General features: G+C 48.2%; 1 long non-coding RNA gene across 1 annotated transcript in view; it reads right to left on the bottom strand.

Moving 5' to 3' along the window:
* LOC130855901 (uncharacterized) overlaps positions 1–18,543 on the bottom strand; it is a 40,832-nt gene extending 22,289 nt beyond the window's left edge. The window contains exons 1-4 of the long non-coding RNA XR_009054389.1: positions 10,557–18,543; positions 8,753–8,864; positions 4,175–4,249; positions 3,570–3,769 (exon numbers count right to left, since the gene is read on the bottom strand). This is a non-coding gene — a long non-coding RNA (uncharacterized LOC130855901). The remainder of the gene's footprint in view (positions 1–3,569; positions 3,770–4,174; positions 4,250–8,752; positions 8,865–10,556) is intronic.

Raw genomic sequence — 18,543 nt, 5'->3', positions numbered from 1 at the left:
GACTTCCCTGGTGGCGCGGTGGTTAACAATCTGCCTGTTCAATGCAGGGGACATGGGTTCGAGCCCTGGTCTGGGAGGATCCCACATGCCTTGGAGCAACTATGCCTGTGTGCCACAACTACTGAGCCTGCACTCTAGAGCCCATGAGCCACAACTACTGAAGCCTATGTGCCTAGAGCCCGTGCTCCGTAACAAGAGAAGCCACTGCACTGAGACGCCCACCTGCTGCAACAAAGAGTAGCCCCCGCTCTCCACAACTAGAGAAAGCCTGCACACAGCAATGAAGACCCAACGCATCCAAATAAATAAATAATTTTAAAATAAATAAATATATAAACCCACACACCAGCGGTCTACAACAAAGGAGGCAAGAACACACAATGGAGAAAAGACAATCTTTTCAGTGAGTGTGTGCTGGGAAAACTGGACAGCCACACATAAAAAGGAAATTATAACATCTTCTCACACCATATACAAAAATAAACTCAAAATGAATTAAAGACCAGAAAGCATTAAACTCCCAGAAGAAAACACAGGCAGAGCACTCTTTGACATAAATTGTAGCAATATTTTTTTTGGATTTGTCTCCTAAGGCAAAGAAAACAAAAGCAAAAATAAACAAATGGGACCTAATTCAACTTAAAAGCTTTTGCACAGCAAAGGAAATCACTGACAAAGTGAAAAGACGACTTGCTGGATGGGAGAAAATACTTGCAAATGATATGACTGATAAGGGGTTAATAACTAAAATATATAAACAGCTCACACAACTCAATTCCAAAAAAACCAAACAACCTGATTAAAAAATGGGCAGAAGACCTGAATAGACATTTTTCCAAAGATGACACAGATGGCCAACAGGAACATGAAAACATGCTTAACATCGCTAATCATCAGAGAAATGTACATCAAAATCACAATGCCATGTCACCTCACTTCGGAGAATGGCTGTCATCAAAACCACCACAAATAATAAACGTTGGCAAGGACGTGGAGAAAAGGGAATGCTTGTACACTGTTGGTGGAATATAAATGGTACAACCACTAAGGAAAACAGTATGGAGATTCCTCAAAAAACTAAAATAGAACTACCATGTGATCCAGCAATTCCACTACTGGGTATGTATCTGGAAAAAACAAAAACACTCATATGAAAAGACGTATGCACCCCAATGTTCATAGCAGCATTATTTACAATTACCAAGACATGGAAGCAACCTAACTGTCCATCAACTGACAAATGGATAAAGATGTGTGTGGGGTGTGTGTGTGGGGGGTGTGTGTGTGTGTGTGTGTGTGTGTGTGTAAACAATGGAATACTACTCATCCATAAAAAAGAATGAAATAATGCCATTTGCAACAACATGGATGGACCTAGAGGGTATTATGCTTAGTGAAATAAATTAGGCAAAGACAAATACTGTATGTTATCACATATGTGAACTCTAAAACATAAAACAAATGAATATAGTAAAACAGAAACAGACTCACAGAAAAAAGAGAACAAACTAGTGGGTACCAGTGGGGAGAGGGAAGGGGAGAGCAGGGAGACAGGGTAGGGGATTAAAAAGTACAAACTATGATGCATAAAAAAATAAGCTAGGACTTCCTAGGTGGTGCAGTGGTTAAGAATACACCCGCGAATGCAGGGGACACGGGTTTGATCCCTGCCCCAGAAAGATTCCACATGCCATGGAGCAACAAAGCCCGTGCACCACAACTATCGAGCCTGCGCTCTAGGGCCCGAGAGCCACAACTATTGAGCCCATGTGCCACAACTACTGAAGCCCATGTGCCTAGAGCCTGTGCTCCACAGCAAGAGAAGCCACCACAATGAGGGGCTCGCAAACCACAATGAAGAGAAGTCCCCACTCACCACAACTAGAGAAAGCCCGTGTGCAGCAATGAAGATGCAACACAGCTGATAAATAAATTTATTAAAAAAAAAAATGCTACAAGGATATAGTGTACAGCACAGGGAAATATAGCCATTATTTTATAACAACTTTAAATGGAGTACAATCTATAAAAGTAATGAATCACTATGTTGTACACCTGAAACCAGCATAAATATTGTAAATCAACTATACTTCAATTAAACAAATAATAAAATAAAAATAATAAATAAAACAAATTCTGTTTCAAATATAATTTGAGATGCTTATTAGACACCCAGATGGACAAATCAAGTAGGCAATTGGATAAATGAGTCTGGGGTTCAGGGATTGATTACGGGCTAGAGATGGAAATCTGGGAGTCATCAGTTTATAGACATTAATTAGGCCCTAAGAGTGAATGAATTCACTAGGATGTTAGGGTAGATAGAAAAGAAAGATCCAAGAACCGAACCCTGGGACACTCGAACATGGAGAGGGGGATGACGTAAAAAGTGCACGTGGTTAGTAAGGTAGGAGGAGAATCAAGAAAAAGTGATGTTCAGGAAAACAAACGGAGGAAGTCTTCCAAGTTATTGAATCTTCCTGTAGTTTCTCTCAGTTTTTTCCAAATGCTCACATGCATAAGAACCACTCCACAAAGTATCTAGACAATACCTCATTTACTTATTTTGTGGGAAATTTAAAAGATTTCCAAGGTAATTCTGACGTGGCTTGATTTTAACCTTAGGTGCTGACGCAAGAATGTAATTGCAAGGGGATGGGATCTACTGCAGGTCCCAGTGAGCTGGGAGGATTCTAACGTCCTTTCTGCAGCTGCGGAGAGCGGGGGTTACTCTTCATTGCAGTGCATGGGCTCCTTATTGTGGTGGCTTCTCTTGTTGCGGAGCACAAGCTCTAGACTCTTGGGCTTCAGTCGTTGTAGCACACGTCCTCAAAAGTTGTGGCTCACGGGCTCTAGAGCATAGGCTCAGTAGTTGTGGCGCACGGGCTTCGTTGCTCCGTGGCATGTGGGATCTTCCTGGGGCAGGGCTCGAACCCACGTCCCCTGCATTGGCAGGTGGATTCTTAACCACTGCACCACCAGGGAAGCACTCATGATGTTTAATAGTTGGCAAATTGTCTGCGGAAGGGAGCAGGCAGAGTTTCTCAGCACCTGGATTTTGATGATTGCATCCTCACAGTGGTGGTACTGAAATGCTTCGCATGCTCCTCTATCCTCTGAATGTCCTATAAAAGGGAGTTGAATCTAGGGGCTCAATCCGGTTTGTTAGGGTTTTTTGGGCAAGACTACCTTATAGGTGCTGCTGCTTTCCTCCACCAGGAGCCCCTTAACGCCGGGTTGCACCTCTTTTTTGTGACGCTGGTGGCTGTTGATGGTCAAAGCCTAGTTCCATTGTCACACTGGGGGTTGCAAAATGGTTCTAACTCTATCTGTCCTTCTTCGTTTACTCACTGTAATACTTCTATAAAGAGAAACTTCCCACAACCTGTATTTGGTTTCTCCATGAGATAGTCCAAAAAAGGAAAGGCACCATAATTGCTTAATTTCCTATCTTATTTATCAATTTTAAAAATAGTGAGCTGTTGTCTAGCCTCCTCCCACAGAGACCCGTTAGGGTTTTGCGGGGGTGGGGCGGGGGTTGTGTGTTGTGAACGCACGGATTTAATTACCTGAGTGGTTCCATCCATGGCCGTTATCCGCACTGATGCTCGGATGATCCAGCATCGGCCAATGGAAGCCCCTTCACATCGATTCCTGAATCCTTTTGACGTATAATCCTCACTGTCTGGTGTGACAGGATGTTCAGGTTTATCTTGTATATTTCCCATCCAGACCCGGAATCAGCCATTTTCCCTAGAAGCCCTGGTTCCTTTTAGTGGAAAAGGAGTTAAAGTTGTTATGTACCATATAGAGTCACAGGATCAAAGAGCCAGGCGGTAGGTGTTGAAGGAGATGTCACTTCAGTGAGCAAAGCTATACTAGAGTTCCCTAAAACTCAGAATTTGACTGGGAACCATTCACACCAACCTCCTCTCAAGCTGTTGATCTAAGAAAAGGATGCTATTATCTCCCAAGCAGACAGCGTTGGGCCAAGCTGACGGCATTGTTTCATTCAATCCAAGTAAGTAAAAGGAGAAAAAAGTGGAGTCCATGAAAAAATGCTACTAAATAAGAGAAAGGACAAATCCCTTCCTTCCTAAAGAACAAGAGGAAGGGACAAATCCCTGAAAATGTAGACTGTTACCAGACACAGAAGAAAATGCTGTGAAATTACCTGTCATCTTCAATAAGATGGAAGAAGAGATGTCTTTCATAAAACATGAGCAGAGAGTCACAAGATGAAAACAAGCTGAAAAGAGAAAGAACAAAATAAATAGAAAGGTAGATGCATAAGACAAAGAATTCTAAGGGAAAATCATAAATACGAGTGTAAGATTATGATCAGACCGTACATCTCCATATAGAATACTGTTGTTTTCACCTAACAATATATGAGAGACATCTTTCCATATGCCATTAAATATTTTCTACCATAGCAGTCCTGATGACTGGACTGCAGGAGTAATTCAACATATGAAGAGTCGTACTTCACTGAACTTAACTTCTCATGTTAGAAAATTAGGTGTTTTCAAAGTTTTTCTACTATTCAGAGCCATGTGAAGATATACACATTTTTGTATATGTGCCCATGTGGTCAATAGCTATTTACTGAACATCTAATGGGTACTACTTGACACATGCTGGGGTGCATGGTGGTGAAAGAGATGGACACAGTTCCCATCTTCATGGGCCTTGCAGCCCAACAGAGAAAGAGACAAGTAAGAAATTTCAACGCTTTTGTGATAAATGGTAGAGAAATTGTATGGTAATAAGGAAGCACGCGGCCAGGAAGCGTAACCTACTTCAGATTTTCCTGAGAAAGTGACATTTCATCTGAGACCTGAAGAATGAGCGGGCGTAAGCTAAGGAAAAAATTGCAAATAATGTTTTAGGGAGAAAGAACAGTATGTGCAAAGGCTTGCACGTGAGAAGAAAAAGGCACACTCAAGACAAAAGAAATTGAGTAGCAGCTTACCAAGGGCCTTGTCACTGAAGGATATTAAGCATGGGCGTTCCACGGTCAGTTTTTTTGCTCTAGAGGAAACACGGGAGCACAACGGACACTGGATTGAAATGCAGCATGACTCACGGTAGGGAGGCCGTTTAGGAAACTGCTCAACAGCCCAGGCAAGGAGGGGCGGTGAGCCAGAAGAGGGTGTTGGCAGTGAAGACTCAAAGAAGCAGACAGGGGGCCTCCCTGGTGGCGCAGTGTTAAGAATCCACCTGCCAATGCAGGGGACATGGGTTCAGGCCCTGGGCCGGGAAGATCCCACATGCCACGGAGCAACTAAGCCTGTGAACCACAACTACTGAGCCCACGTGCCACAACGACTGAAGGCCGCACACCTAAAGCCTGTGCTCCGCAACAAGAGAAGCCACCTCAATGAGAAGCCCACACACCACAACGAAGAGTAGCCCCCACTCGCCACAGCTGGAGAAAGCCTGTGCCACAACAAAAACCCAACCCAGCAAAAAGAAGCAGCAGCAGCAGCAGCAAATAGACCTAGAAAATATTTGGGAGCAGCTGACTCGTTGGATAGGGTGGTAAGGGAGAGGGGAGTGAAAGCTGGATCCCAGGCGTTTGACTTTAGCAACCGTGTGGGGCCATCTACGAGAATCAGGAGAGAGATGAGAAAATGAAGCATTCAGTTGGGTGATGTCGAGTTTGAGGGTCCCACAAAATTCCCAGGTGGAAACAGCCAAAGTGCAACTGGCTCTACAGACCTGCAGGTCGGGATTGCTCCTGAGACAGGGACCGAAATCCTGGATCTGGGATCCGTCAGCATATGGGTTGTAATCACAGCTCTGGGAGTGGCGGAGATCTTACGGAAAGAGTACGTAGAGAGAGAGAGCAGAGCACTGGGGCAAGCCCCTGAGGAACAGTGCCAACACGGAAGGGACAAGCAAAGGAAAAAGACACTTAGAAGGAACAGCCAACAAGATAGGAAGAAAACCGGGGGGAAATGCAGCCTTATAGAAGCTGAGGAAAGAGCTTGTGTCAAGAGGAAGGTCGTGGCTAACAGCATCAATATTTCCAAGAAGTTAAGAAAGACAAGGGCTGAAAAGACTCGGTTGGATTCAGTGACCACCCACACGACATGACAAGAGCAGTGACAGGGAGGTGGGCACGGCGACCAGATTTCACAGTAAAGAGTCAGCTGAGGTTGAGGAAGCAGCCAATCTCTCGTTTGACTCTTGACCCAATTTGAGAACCACTGTCTTTTACTCAAGCAAGTTTAACTCATCTACACTTATTTTCATAATAGTTTTATTTGAGTTTGCTTCTTTCATTCTGTTTCATGCTTTCTAGTTTTTATGTGTCCTTGCTCCTTCTTTTCCACTCTATTTTTTGCTGAGTAGACCACTGTGTTTACCCTTATCTCCTAAAGTGAATTAGAGTGTAAATGGCCTGCTTTTAATTCTACTTAGTAGAATTTGAACCCAGGAAGAACCCAGTAGAACCAGAATTTGAACTCTGGAGTCCACAGTCTCAGCCACTCTTGTGACCCCAAATATCCTAACACCCAAAGAAAATTAACTTGCCCTTGAAAACAGTTATACCATAAGGGCAATAATTTCACTTGTAGAAATATACCTCAGAGAACTAATCAGAGAATTAGGCACATAGGTATTCATTGCAGCATTACTTACAACAATACGAATTTGCATAGGCTTTCCTTTTTTAAAAATAATATCCATCAGCTGTTCCTCTCTAGCACTTGACTTATCTTTTCATCTGTGTTCATAATTTTTGGTCTTGTATCTGAACTTTGGCTGTAAATCGGTCACATCACTTTAAATGCCGATTGAAAAAAATATTTACATTAAAATCTGTGCCCTGCTTGCTTCCTGAGTTGGCTGACTGTTTACAACACAGAATAAGACTTGACGTATAAGGATAAAAAAGCTCAGAGTCCATCTGAAGGAGGCAGAAAAGGCAGGCGTTTTCTGGCATCAGAGCTGAATGTATTATAAGACCTGAGAAATTTGGTTCGAAGATGTCTGGCAATGAAGCAGAAAGAAACACAATAAAGTTACATGATTTCCATTGTCCAATAAGACAAAGAATTCAAACTAATTCTTTTGTGGTGGTAGCTTTTTCTGAGATCTAAACTCAAGCAGGAATTTATGTGAATCTTCATGTAAGGGGTATAGAGGGACACTGAAGACTGGAACAGAGTTCCCCAAACCCTTGGAATTTCCTGAGCGATAAGAGCCATGAAAGCATATTTTGTTGTAACATTTGGTCACTTGTCCTCAGTTTCTAAAATGGCTTCAGAGCCATAAAGGTGAAATGGGGGTCTTGTTGTTCATAGCACGTCCCTTTCAACCACAACTGACTTTACGTTAATAAGGCAACTTTTGGAAAGCACCTAAAAATGGGGGGCTGGCTACCAGAGGAGCCAAGCTTGTGATCAGAGGGTTGAGTTTCAGTGCTACTCCCTGACGGCTGGAGACTGAGTTCAATCACCAATGACCAATAATTAAATCAATCATGCGTGTGTAATGAAGCCTCCATAAAAACCCAAAAGGACAGGGCGCAGAGAGCCCTGGGGCTGGTGAACACATGGAGATGTGGGGGGATGGGGAGGGCAAGGACGCTCTGAGCCCTTCCCCACGCCTGGCCCCGTGCCGCGCTCCCGTTTGGCTGTTCCTGAGTTACATCCTTTCATAACACACGGGTCATCTAGTAAGGAGATGTTTCTCTGAGTTCTGTGACCCCTTCAGCAAACTGACTGAACCCAAATGGGGTACTGTTGGAATCTCCAATCTGTAGCCCGTAGGATCTGGCACGATGTCCAGGCAGACGGTGTCAGAATGGAGTTGAATCGTAGGACACCCAGCTGGTGTGGGAGAACTGCTTGTTGGCGTGGGGAAACACACCCCCACCCAACCCTCACTGCACATTGGGACGGGGTGCTCAGACCCCTACTCTCTTCAATCAGTTCATAAAGAAATCCTGTGAAGCCCATTGGCCTGGATGGCTCTCTATGAACTTGCCATAAAAGCACACAGCAAGATATCCTCTCCTAACCTGGAGAAGGTATCTCTGCAAACAGACGAGAGTGGGGTCTGGGTATTTTGGCTTCTTGTCATATTCGTGTCTTCCTCTCATCTGGGGGGCTCCACCACCAGCAAGGTGCTTTCACATACCACGTTTTTTCAGCTTTGTGATGAAAACACCCTCACGTGAATACACGTGGAGGTGGGTGAGAAGATGTTACAGCCCAAAAAGGCCAGCTGCAAGCGAAAATGTGTTTGAAGATTTGCAATTTATATTTAAAATCCATGTGAATTACAGTCTGTTTCATAATGTGTTATAGATAAAAATGTGTCCCCCCACTTAAAATTTCTAACAAAATTGGTGTTCCAGGAAGATGGGCTGTTTTTATCCTAAGTATCCCTTGGCAAGCTGCCTCGGCCCTCCCCACCCCCACAGAGACACCATTATTTTAATCTGATGTTGGACCAGAGTCTAGATTAGTAAACAGCTCCTTTCCAGTGTTAGATGTTTTGGAAGAGAACATCATGTATTCCTCTGAAGTACAGAAAAGAGGGTCTATACAAGCTCTGGTGGACAGGTATTTTTTGTTAAGTTGACCTTATCTGGTGAACATAAATGAGCTGGACTTACTGTTCAGCCACTGTCTCACACACGTACAAACATTAAGAGGGACCACACCGGGCAAGAGCCGATACGTATTTCTTGAGAAGGATCTTCTAATCTCTAGTATTCACGATCGTGACCTACCTGAAATCGTAGGGGGAAGATGCCTGGGTGGTGGACACTTGGCAAGGCTGACCTCACTAGGATAATGAGGCTCTAAGGAGAGGTCTGAAATCTCCAAGCTGGCACAGGCTCTCTGCGAAAGCAAGCACACTCTAAGAATTTTGCACATCGAGGCATGTATCCTATAAGCTCATTCCTATTCAGTTGGCCCTTTCTCTGCCTAGGACTCCTGCATCTTAAAAGCCTAGGGTTAGCTAAAGCACCCCTCGGGGGAGGAGTGTTATGCAAATCCTCTAGCTGGATTTACGACTGGGCTGGGCCGTCATGTGTGTTTATGGAAGGATGGGAGGCCCAAGATCATTCAGGAAAATATGTATTCTCTGGATATTGGAGCCCACAACCTCCATAAGCAAGACTTGTAGAGTGCAGGCCAGGGGTAGGTCAGTACACATCTGGAAAGCTCCATCAAACAAGGAAGAAACTATTTCCATGTGGGAAAGTACCTAAAGCAGATGCTGGCCACCTTTCCATAGAAGAACCTCAGAATGGCCTGTGTAGCTCAGCTATTTTAAGACAAATGTCCTCTCAATGAGCTATCAAAATTCATCCCTAAAGGGCTGACAGGTAGAAATGTTTGGTACCATTTAAAAAATATATATTTATTTATTTATTGGCCGTGCTGGGTCTTTGTTGCTATGCACGGGCTTTCTCTAGTTGTGGTGAGTGGGGGCTACTCTTCGTCGTGGTGCACAGGCTTCTCATTGTGGTGGCCTCTCTTGTTGCAGAGCACGGGCTCTAGGCATGCGGGCTTCAGCAGTTGTGGCTTGTGGGCTCAACGGTTGTGGCTCGAGGGCTCTAGAGCACAGGTTCAGTGGTTGTGGTGCACGGGCTTCGTTGCTCTGCAGCATGTGGGGTCTTCCCTGCCCAGGGATAGAACCCATGTCCCCTGCAACGGCAGGTGGATTCTTGACCGCTGCGCCACCAGGGAAGCCCTGTTTGGTACCATTTTTAAAGAGTCACTTAAATACTGGCAAAACCAATATTTGAGACTACGTGTGTTGGCCCGTGGGAAGACCCGGGAGGAGGTGAGGTTGGGTATTCATTCCTCCAGAGCCCTCTTTGCAGGGCTGTCAGTTGGCATGCCTGCATTTCTCTACAGAAAGCTACAGTCCTGCTAAAGCCCTCCTACAGCTACAGCTCTCACCAAATTCTGGCAACGGCTCCCTTCCCCTGCCTCTTCAGGCTCAGGGGCAGTCATGCTGGCCTGAGATATTTCCCCATCCTTCACTGGTTTCTGCTAACGCTGCCCACGCCTCTGTGGATGGACCCTTTATGAAACTCTCCTCAATTCCCCTTTTGCCTATGTGGTCTTTCCCCTGCTGGACCCTGACCCACACACGGTCCTCACTCCAGAGCCAGGGTGATGACGCTGCCACCATCTGGAACCTGTATAGAAAAAAACACAGGGACTTCCCTGGTGGTCCAGTGGTTAGGAATCCACCTTCCAATGCAGGGGACACGGGTTCGATCCCTGATCGGGGAATGAAGATCCCACATGCTGCAGGGCTACTGAGCCTGCAAACCACAAATAGAGAGCCCGAGTGCCACAGCTACAGAGCCCATGCACTCTGGAGCCCATGTGCTGCAACCCCTGAGCCTGTGTGCTCTGGAGCCCATATGCCACAACTAGAGAGAAGCCCACGCACTGCAACGAGGAGCCCGCCTGCCACAACTAAGACCCAACACAGCCAAAAATAAATACTTTTTTAAAAAATTCTTTAAAAAAGAAAAAGAGAAAAAAAAAAAAGAACACAGTGGCACATACCTTATTCTTAAGGGTTTCTTCCTGGAAATGACAGGCGACACGTCTGTCCATTCTTCATAAGCCAAAGCAAATCACAGGTGTATTAGTTATCAACTGCCATATAACAAATAACCCCAATGCTTAGTAGCTGAAAACAATGAATGTTTATGATCTCACGTAGCTTCTGAGGGTCAGGAATCTGTAAGACGATTAGCTGGGTGGTTCTGGCCCCAGGTCTCTCACAAGGCTACAGGCATTTGGAGGCTTGACGGGGCCAGAGGATCTGCTTGCAAGGCGGCTCACTAACACGTCTGGCAGCTCAGGACTGGTTGTTGGCAGGAGGCCTCGGGCTCTTGCCACATACAACTCTCTAAAGCACTCTTTTTGAGTGTTCTCATGACATGGCAGCTGGCTTCCCCTGGAATGAGCAAGTCAATAGGGAGTCCAAGAGGAAGCCACAAAACCTTTTAGGACCTAGTCTCAGAAGTCAGAAACTTCTGAGTCATAACTCCAGCCCATACTATAAGGGCAAAGCTAAGCTCCACCTCCTGAAAGGAGGAGTATCAAAGAACGTGTGGATATTTTAAAACCATTTCACAGGCCTACACCTAACTTCAAAGCAAAAGATGTGGCAGGAAGATGAAGCGTAAACATTTGTTGACTAGCACTAATGACTGGAAGAATCCTAGGAGATTTTATTGGCTGCTTAAGAGTTCAACAAGATCTAGATCCAAGCTTTACTGCTGTGTGGATGAGCTTTGCTATATGAATCCTGGGGTCATGGTGTTGAAATATAACTTGAACCTGACGTAGGAATCCCTTGGAATGGGGAGGGGACAGCTGTGCATCCAGACTTCCTTGAGAGGATGTTATTTCCAGGGCTAATCCCCTCTGGGAAGAAGAGGTTCTTCACTTAAAATGAGGCCCTAGGCAGGCAGGGGGGAGGGATCCACTTCTTTCCACCATCCTCATCGTTCTGACCTTGGGGCCAAGGTGGTGTCCACCCTGTAGAGCTGGGAGGTCTGGGGTCAGAGAGAGGGACCTCTCTGCGTTCACTGCTCGTTTGTATGGCCTAAGATTTTGGTCAAACCTGTTGAAGGGGGCTCGTCTTGTCTCAGCCGTTCAGACCATGAGAAAAGATGGTGCCTCCACACGTGGGTCAGGGCACCAAGGTGAAAGCAGTGCGTGGGAGGCAGGGATAGCTGAAAAGAGCCACAGCCCCTCTCTCTCCAAAAGAGCTTCTGTCTCATGACCAGACTTAGAAACTCTGGGTTGTATTTTATTGATGCAGCCAGCATCTCCTTACCACCAGCGACCCCTCATCTGCTTGCGCCCACAACCACGGCTGTCAACACAGGGACAGTATGAAGATCCTGGCCCATGGGTGCCAAGTCACACCTGTGAGGGAGGTGTAGTCATCTCTAGACCCAAGGCCTGAGGCAGACAGAGACGGAAGACACCTCCAGACCAGGACAAGAGGTCCAGAAGGGTCGCAGATACTTTCCCTACCTGATGGATCTGAGGCCCCAGAGGGAAATGAAAACCACCTTCCCTGGGATCTGGGAGAACTTTCTGGTGAGCCTCTCCCCACTGCGAAGCAAGGCCATGGGAACAAACACCCTGCACAACACCTAAGGGTCCCGCCTGCTCACACGGTGGCCTTTGGACACAGCGTCATGGCGGAGTTCCAGCCCGGGCCCAGGGTTTGCTGCAGTCACGATCATTGATTGTATCTGTATGAGGAACAAGCATGGTTTGTCACCAACTAAACTTTCTTCTGTCTCCCACTAGCCTTTAAATGTTATCAGTGGGTAAATTTTCATCCTTCTACCGCGTGACTCTTGCGTGCTCAGTTTTAGGGAAGAGAGAGCCTTGTAGTTACTTTAGGTCAGAAAGTCAGTCTTGTTCCGTAGTTATATATTAGACAGTCTTGACGCTTCACTTAAAGGAGTCTTCTTCCTCCCTCCCAACCAAGGCTTGGAGTTGGTGGTACCATCTCTGGGAAAGGCTGCTTATTCCTCCAATCTGATCCCCTCTCCTCCCCACCACACTGCGGCTCTTTCCATCCTCACCAGGTGAGGGAAAGGGCAGGAGGTGGGATGAGGGGACTGGTCATACACTACTTGGCTGGACAGCTTTGTACTCTCCGGGCTGGTAGAGAATTTAAGCAGACTTTTCTTTTTTTTAATTGGGGTATAGTTGCTTTACAATGTTGTGTTAGCTTCTGCTATACGGCAAAGTAAATCAGCTATAGGTATACATACATCCCCTTTTTCGGATTTCCTTCCCATTTAGGTCCGCACAGAGCACTGAGGAGAGCTCCCCGTGCTGTGCAGCAGGTCCTCAGTTGTAGGTGCTTTCGTGGATTGCTGCGAGACTCCCAGCCCTAGACCTCTCTCTCACGGCTCCCTTCATCCACGACTCATCTGTATGCGAATGGCCAGCGTCTTGCTGCTGGAGCCTCCCGGTCTCCCTCCTCTGCGTGGCCCACGTGTGATCCATGGGAAACACTCGCAATCCCCTTGGTCCTAATGAAGTTGCACGGTCCTGGCTCTGCCTCCAGAGCCCCGCGCGAGCACATCTGTCTGTCATGCTCCAGAGAAAGGAATCAGCTCCTGGGCCCCACTCACCCCCTCAGCCCCAGAGGCCTGTGGTCGCCGTCTCCAGAGGTGGTCGCCGTCTCCATAGGTGGCCACCGTCTCCAGAGGTGGCCACCATCAGTGCCTCCCTTCCCATGCGCACGTCCACTCAGCTGTCAAGAAGCAGAATCTACTATCCCACCCCTGAAATGTGGACTAGCCTGTGACGCGTAACCAACAGCACGGCTGGAAGTGACACAGCCAGTCCCGGACCCATCCTTTAAGAAGACTGGCAGCGTCCCCTTCCTCCCTGTTGGCACCCAGCATCCATGCTGGGAGGAGGCCCAGGCAGCCACAGGGAGGAGAACGAGCCCCTCGGCCAACAAGGCCAGCTGACCTCCCAGCCGTCAGCCAGCACCAACTTGCCAGCCAGGTGACCGAGCCATGTGGAGCACAGACAGATGTCCCCACTGAGCCTAGGCCAAACTGTAAAAATGTGAACAAATCAGCGATTACTGCTTTAAGGCACTAATTTTGGGGGTGGATTGTTTTGCAGCAATAGGTAACTGAAGTGCTTGGTAAGTTCTCCAAGTAGCCCCGTGGAAGCCTCTCCCCCTAGGTTTGAGGTGAAGTCGATGGTAGGACGGGGGATTCAGCATGGAAACAGATCTCTCCAAGGAAATGGCTACATGGCTGCTAAGGGCTTTCCCTGCACTACTTCGTTTAATCCCCACCACGACCCCATGACGCAGACACTACCATCCGGTTTTACAGGTTAGAAAACTGAGGTTCACAGATGTTAAGCCAGCAATCTCCAAGTCTGGCGGACCATCAAGAATAACTGGGGAGCTCTTAAAATGCACATTCCTAGGGCGCCACCTCAGAGCAACAAAACCAGAACTCAGTTCTTTAGGGTCCAAGGTCGCACACCCACTCACTGGGAAGACAGGGCTGGCAACAGGGGGAGGCAACGGAGGTGGCTAGAGCCAGGGTCCACCAGAGAGCCAGGCCCTCTTACAATCCACCTGCAGGCGCCCCCCAGCCTCGCCCTCGGCCCACCCACTGCAAAGCCAGAACTGGAACGCAGGCCACACGCTTAACCTGAAGCTACTACCGTCCCAGGACCCCCTAGGGCAGAACGTCTTAAACTTGAAGGTGCATCCGAGCTACCAGGAGGGTGTTGCTCCCACCACCTACACGGAGTTCGTGATTCAGCAGGTCTGGGGTGGGGCTGGGAACCTGGCTTTCTAAGTTCCCAGGTGATGCTGATCTGCTGGTCCCCTCACTCCACACTTCGAGATCCACTGCCTTAAGGTGGAAGCAGCCAGCACCTAGAGCAACAGCTCCCCTCTCTGAAGGTCTGGGATAAAGGGCTCTGAGCAGCCTGGATGCCCCAGCCTGCAACCCCAAGATACACGTAGCCAAAGCTAGATGAATTCCCCCATCCCTCCTGCACCAAGCACCTTGATGCCAGGCACCCCAAGCTGCTCCCGGTCTCAATAAGGAAGAGTACCCTGGAGAAAGGGTCCACAAGTTGCCAGCACAGAGAGGTCAGGCCCTATCTGGGTCAGGACTGATGGGATCTCCGGTTTCTGACCACTCCGTGTTGACCCCATCCATCCGTGTGGGGGCTGCTGGGATGGTGGTGGTGTGCTCAAGTGTGTTTCCGTGCTTTTTGCAGCTCCGCATTCACGCAGCTGACCAAGAAAAGAAGAACCCTATTTAAAGTTCTTAGGCTGTCACCGCTCCCTCACTGCGTAACTGTCCTGACAGCAGGTGCCAACATGAGCACTAATTAGTTCATTTAATTTTATGTGTGCCTTGTTAGGGCCCAGGTTCAATCTGCAAATTAACAGCAGCTCGCACGCACATGACTGGAATTCACAGTCCCCAGACTTCATGGTTTTGGTTTTGCTCTTTAAAACAGCCCTACAGCCCATAAGCCAGCACTGGGTATTTCCTTCTCATCCTCAAAAAACTGTTTCTGATTCATTAAGCACCTAATGGCACAGCTCTTGAGACAACTTTCCATCAAAAATGAAAACCAGCATCTAGGGGCCTTGGCCCCTTCTTCACATCCACCCCCACACAGCAAACTCAACGGCCCCCACAGCTCCCCGCGGTGCCCACTTAACGGACCTGCTCCTGGCCCCGACCCCTACCTGTCCCTCCCGATTTCTACATTCTAACCTAGGCCTGCTGTGGTCTGGGCGGAGCTCTGTGCTGGCTGTCAGGACACGTGGGCCCTGCCCCTGACCAGCCCTGGGTGCTGGGCAGTCACCTCACCTCCCTCAGGCTGCCGTTTTCTCACCGAAACACAGGAGCAGCAGGATGGTAGCTTCTCCTGAAGGAAATTGGAGATGCTGCAGGGAGGAGGACTCTGGGGCTGCTGCGAACCTAGGCCTGGGAGAGGAAGGGCTTCCTCTGGGGCTTTCGGAACGCGACTTGGAGATGTTGGGAGGACAGGGAGCAGCTTTGGGGCTGGGGGTGAGCTGGTGCTGGGTGCAGGGGGGTGGCATTCACAGGAGCACCGCTGGGCTGCCACTTCATTTTGCTGGCAGCTGCAACGAGGGACAGCCTCCAGCTCCCGGGGGACCCAGAGCCCTGCAGGATCCAGAGCTGCGGGGAGAACCAGCCCAGGCTGACCAGCGCCTGTGTGGAGAAGCTCAAAGAACGCCATCTCTAAAACACCATCGCCACGGGAGCCCAGGCCAGCCCTGGCTGACCCCCAACCTGCAGAGAGAGCCCTGAGATACAGCTGTGGCCTGGGAGGTCCTTTTGGCCTCATATCTTCTCAGACGTGAAGTGACCACGACTGGAAACCGCTCAGAGTCTCTAGATTCACTATTGGGAGGACACCTTTTTTTAAGCGTTACTGAGATATAATGGACACATAATGGGAAACATTCTTAATAAGTTGTATGTTGGGAGCTTGGAATCACTTATTTGGACCTTAAAAAATAGTTTCTTATTTTCATCCAAGCTGGTAAAGCAAGACACCCGGTTATCTGAGAGAATTATCCCGCCTACGTCCGTTCAGGCTGCTGTGACATCACCGCACACACTGCTGAGCAACAGCAATTTCCCACAGTCTGGAGGCTGGAAGTCCACGATCGGCCGTCAGCAGGGTCGTGTGGCGGTGAGAGCCCTCTTCCGGGTGCTGACTTCCTGCCGGGCCCTCGCAGGGTGGAAGGGCCGAGAGGGCTCTGCGGGGTCTCTTTTACAACAGCACTGATTCCGTTCCCGAGGGCTCCACCCTCAGGGCCAAAGACCTCACCCGCTAATACCTTCAGGCTGGGCATCAGGATTTCAACATAGGAATCTGGAGGGAAATGAACACCCAGACCGTCGCATCGCCTGATCTCTACGGGTCCGCCAGCAGTAATGTTCTGATCCCATTAGCTACCCCCACCCCCTATTTAACTGAACAATAGCCAGCATCACCGAGCACTTAGCCCAGTGCGCCAAAGCACTGTGCTAAGCACTTGACATGCATTACTGTACCTAACACAACATTTCTGCACAGTAGGCGCTATACTTACGCGTGCTTTGGTTTTTTTTTTTTTTATGTTTTTTAAAAAAGTTTATTTACTTATTTATTTTTGTATCTTTTGGCTGTGCCGCACGGCATGTGGGATCTTAGCTCCCAGCCAGGGATCGAACCCACAACCCCTGCAGGGGAAGCACGGAGTCTTAACCACCGGACCGCCAGAGAAGTCCCTTATGTCCACTTTGCACGGAGGAAACCAAGTCTCAAAAACTCACATAACCTACCCCAAACCACAAAACTTGTACAGGGTGGGGCTCAGAGCTCCTCTCCCGGCCGCTTCTCCAGCGCCAGAGGCCCCTGACTGCCGGGAACTTGTCTCCGCCGGTGCAGCAGAGAGACCCTCCCCCAAGCAAGGACTGGGCGCGGGAGCAGTCAGACTGCAGCAGGGGACACCACGGGGTGGCTTCGAGCCCACCCCGGACCATGCGGCAGAACCTACGTGTAACAGAGTGTTAAAAACTCCTTTTGCTGTTCTATTTCTGTTGGCGGAGAGTCAAAGGGTTTGAAAAAGATGCTGCAGGGCAAGAGGGGGAAGCACCAAGCAAAGCCCTGGTGCTGGTCCAGGAACTCTAAAGAGAAAGCATAAAGCCTTTTTTTTTTTTTTTTTTTTTTAAAGGAGGCAGAAAAATCTCAAACCGTGACTGGGAGACTGAAGACATGAGAGGGGTTTGTGGACTCTCAGATCACAGAAAGAGACACGTCCTTCATGGCAAGCTGGATAGGTTGGGAGGGTGGGTGGTTGATGGCAAGTTGAGGATTCTCCCCAAAACCGGGACTATCTCAGTCCCAGGAGTGCTTTCATGGGCCACCAAGTTCCCCTCTCTAAAACCTCTGCCCCAGTTTCTGATCAGCTCTCCCAGCTGAGGACGTCCCAGCCTGGATTACCGCTAGGGGTGTAGAGTGCAGGGGGCAGAAGCAGCAAGGAGTGGGTGGAAAGTCAGGGAGGATCATCCTAGCGCAGGTGAGTTAGGAGCGGAGATTTCCCCCGAGGCATCACAGCCATGAAATCTAGGCTGGAAAGGTCCACGTTCAAAGGTCTGTTTACTTTATTATCTTTTCAACCCAAGGAATGTGCCTGTTGGGTTAATGTTTATTTTACTGAATAATCTAGTTTTGGGCATGTCAATAAGAGTCAGTGCTACTTTACAGGAAGAAAATGCAGTTTTGTGGCTGTTTTCTGATCTCCAGTGAGAGGTCCTTCCTGGGCCCACTGGCTCTGCCGCCACCTGGTGGTGGATTCCTCTAGCGCGGGGCTGGCCGTTTGGGCCGCAGACCAAAACCCCAGCCCAGGGTAGGGATCCTGGCTCTGCTCACTTGGAGCAGGGTGACCAGCTTGACAGTTTCCTTCCCTGAATTTCAGTTTCCACATCTTAAAGTGGAGACAGTAATACCGGCTTTTAGAGAATTCTGTGATGACCCAATAATGAGTTAACATACGTGCAGTGCCTAGTAAATGCTTAATACACTTAATTAGCCTTATTGGGAAAGAACGCGACATCCCCTTGAGGTCCTGCTCTCCTCATTTCCATCCTGACTCGAGTGAAGCTACAGAAGGCATGACCCCCACATCGGTGGCTGAATCAGAGGCGAGAGATGTTGGCAGGTTGGGCCAAATTTAACAGGCAAAATGTGACAGGAATAAAGTTCTATATAATATTTATTGTCCACCCAGTGTCCACAAATGTGGAGGGATGCCTGGTTGACACAAAAAAAGACAAAGCCAAAAACATTTAGGCACTAAGAACACATGGCTTAACTGGGTGACTCCACACTAAAAATTCTAACTTGATCAACAGTCATGAAAGAGCAACAGATATGACAAGCCTTTAAAGTGGTTATACACCCTGACCTTGTAATTCTATCATTACTAGGACTCCAC

The sequence above is a fragment of the Hippopotamus amphibius genome, chromosome 6 (assembly GCF_030028045.1).
Source record: "Hippopotamus amphibius kiboko isolate mHipAmp2 chromosome 6, mHipAmp2.hap2, whole genome shotgun sequence".
Taxonomy (NCBI): domain Eukaryota; kingdom Metazoa; phylum Chordata; class Mammalia; order Artiodactyla; family Hippopotamidae; genus Hippopotamus; species Hippopotamus amphibius.
The sequence above is the reverse complement of the archived record's forward strand: the minus strand, read 5'-3'. Positions and strand labels throughout refer to the sequence as shown.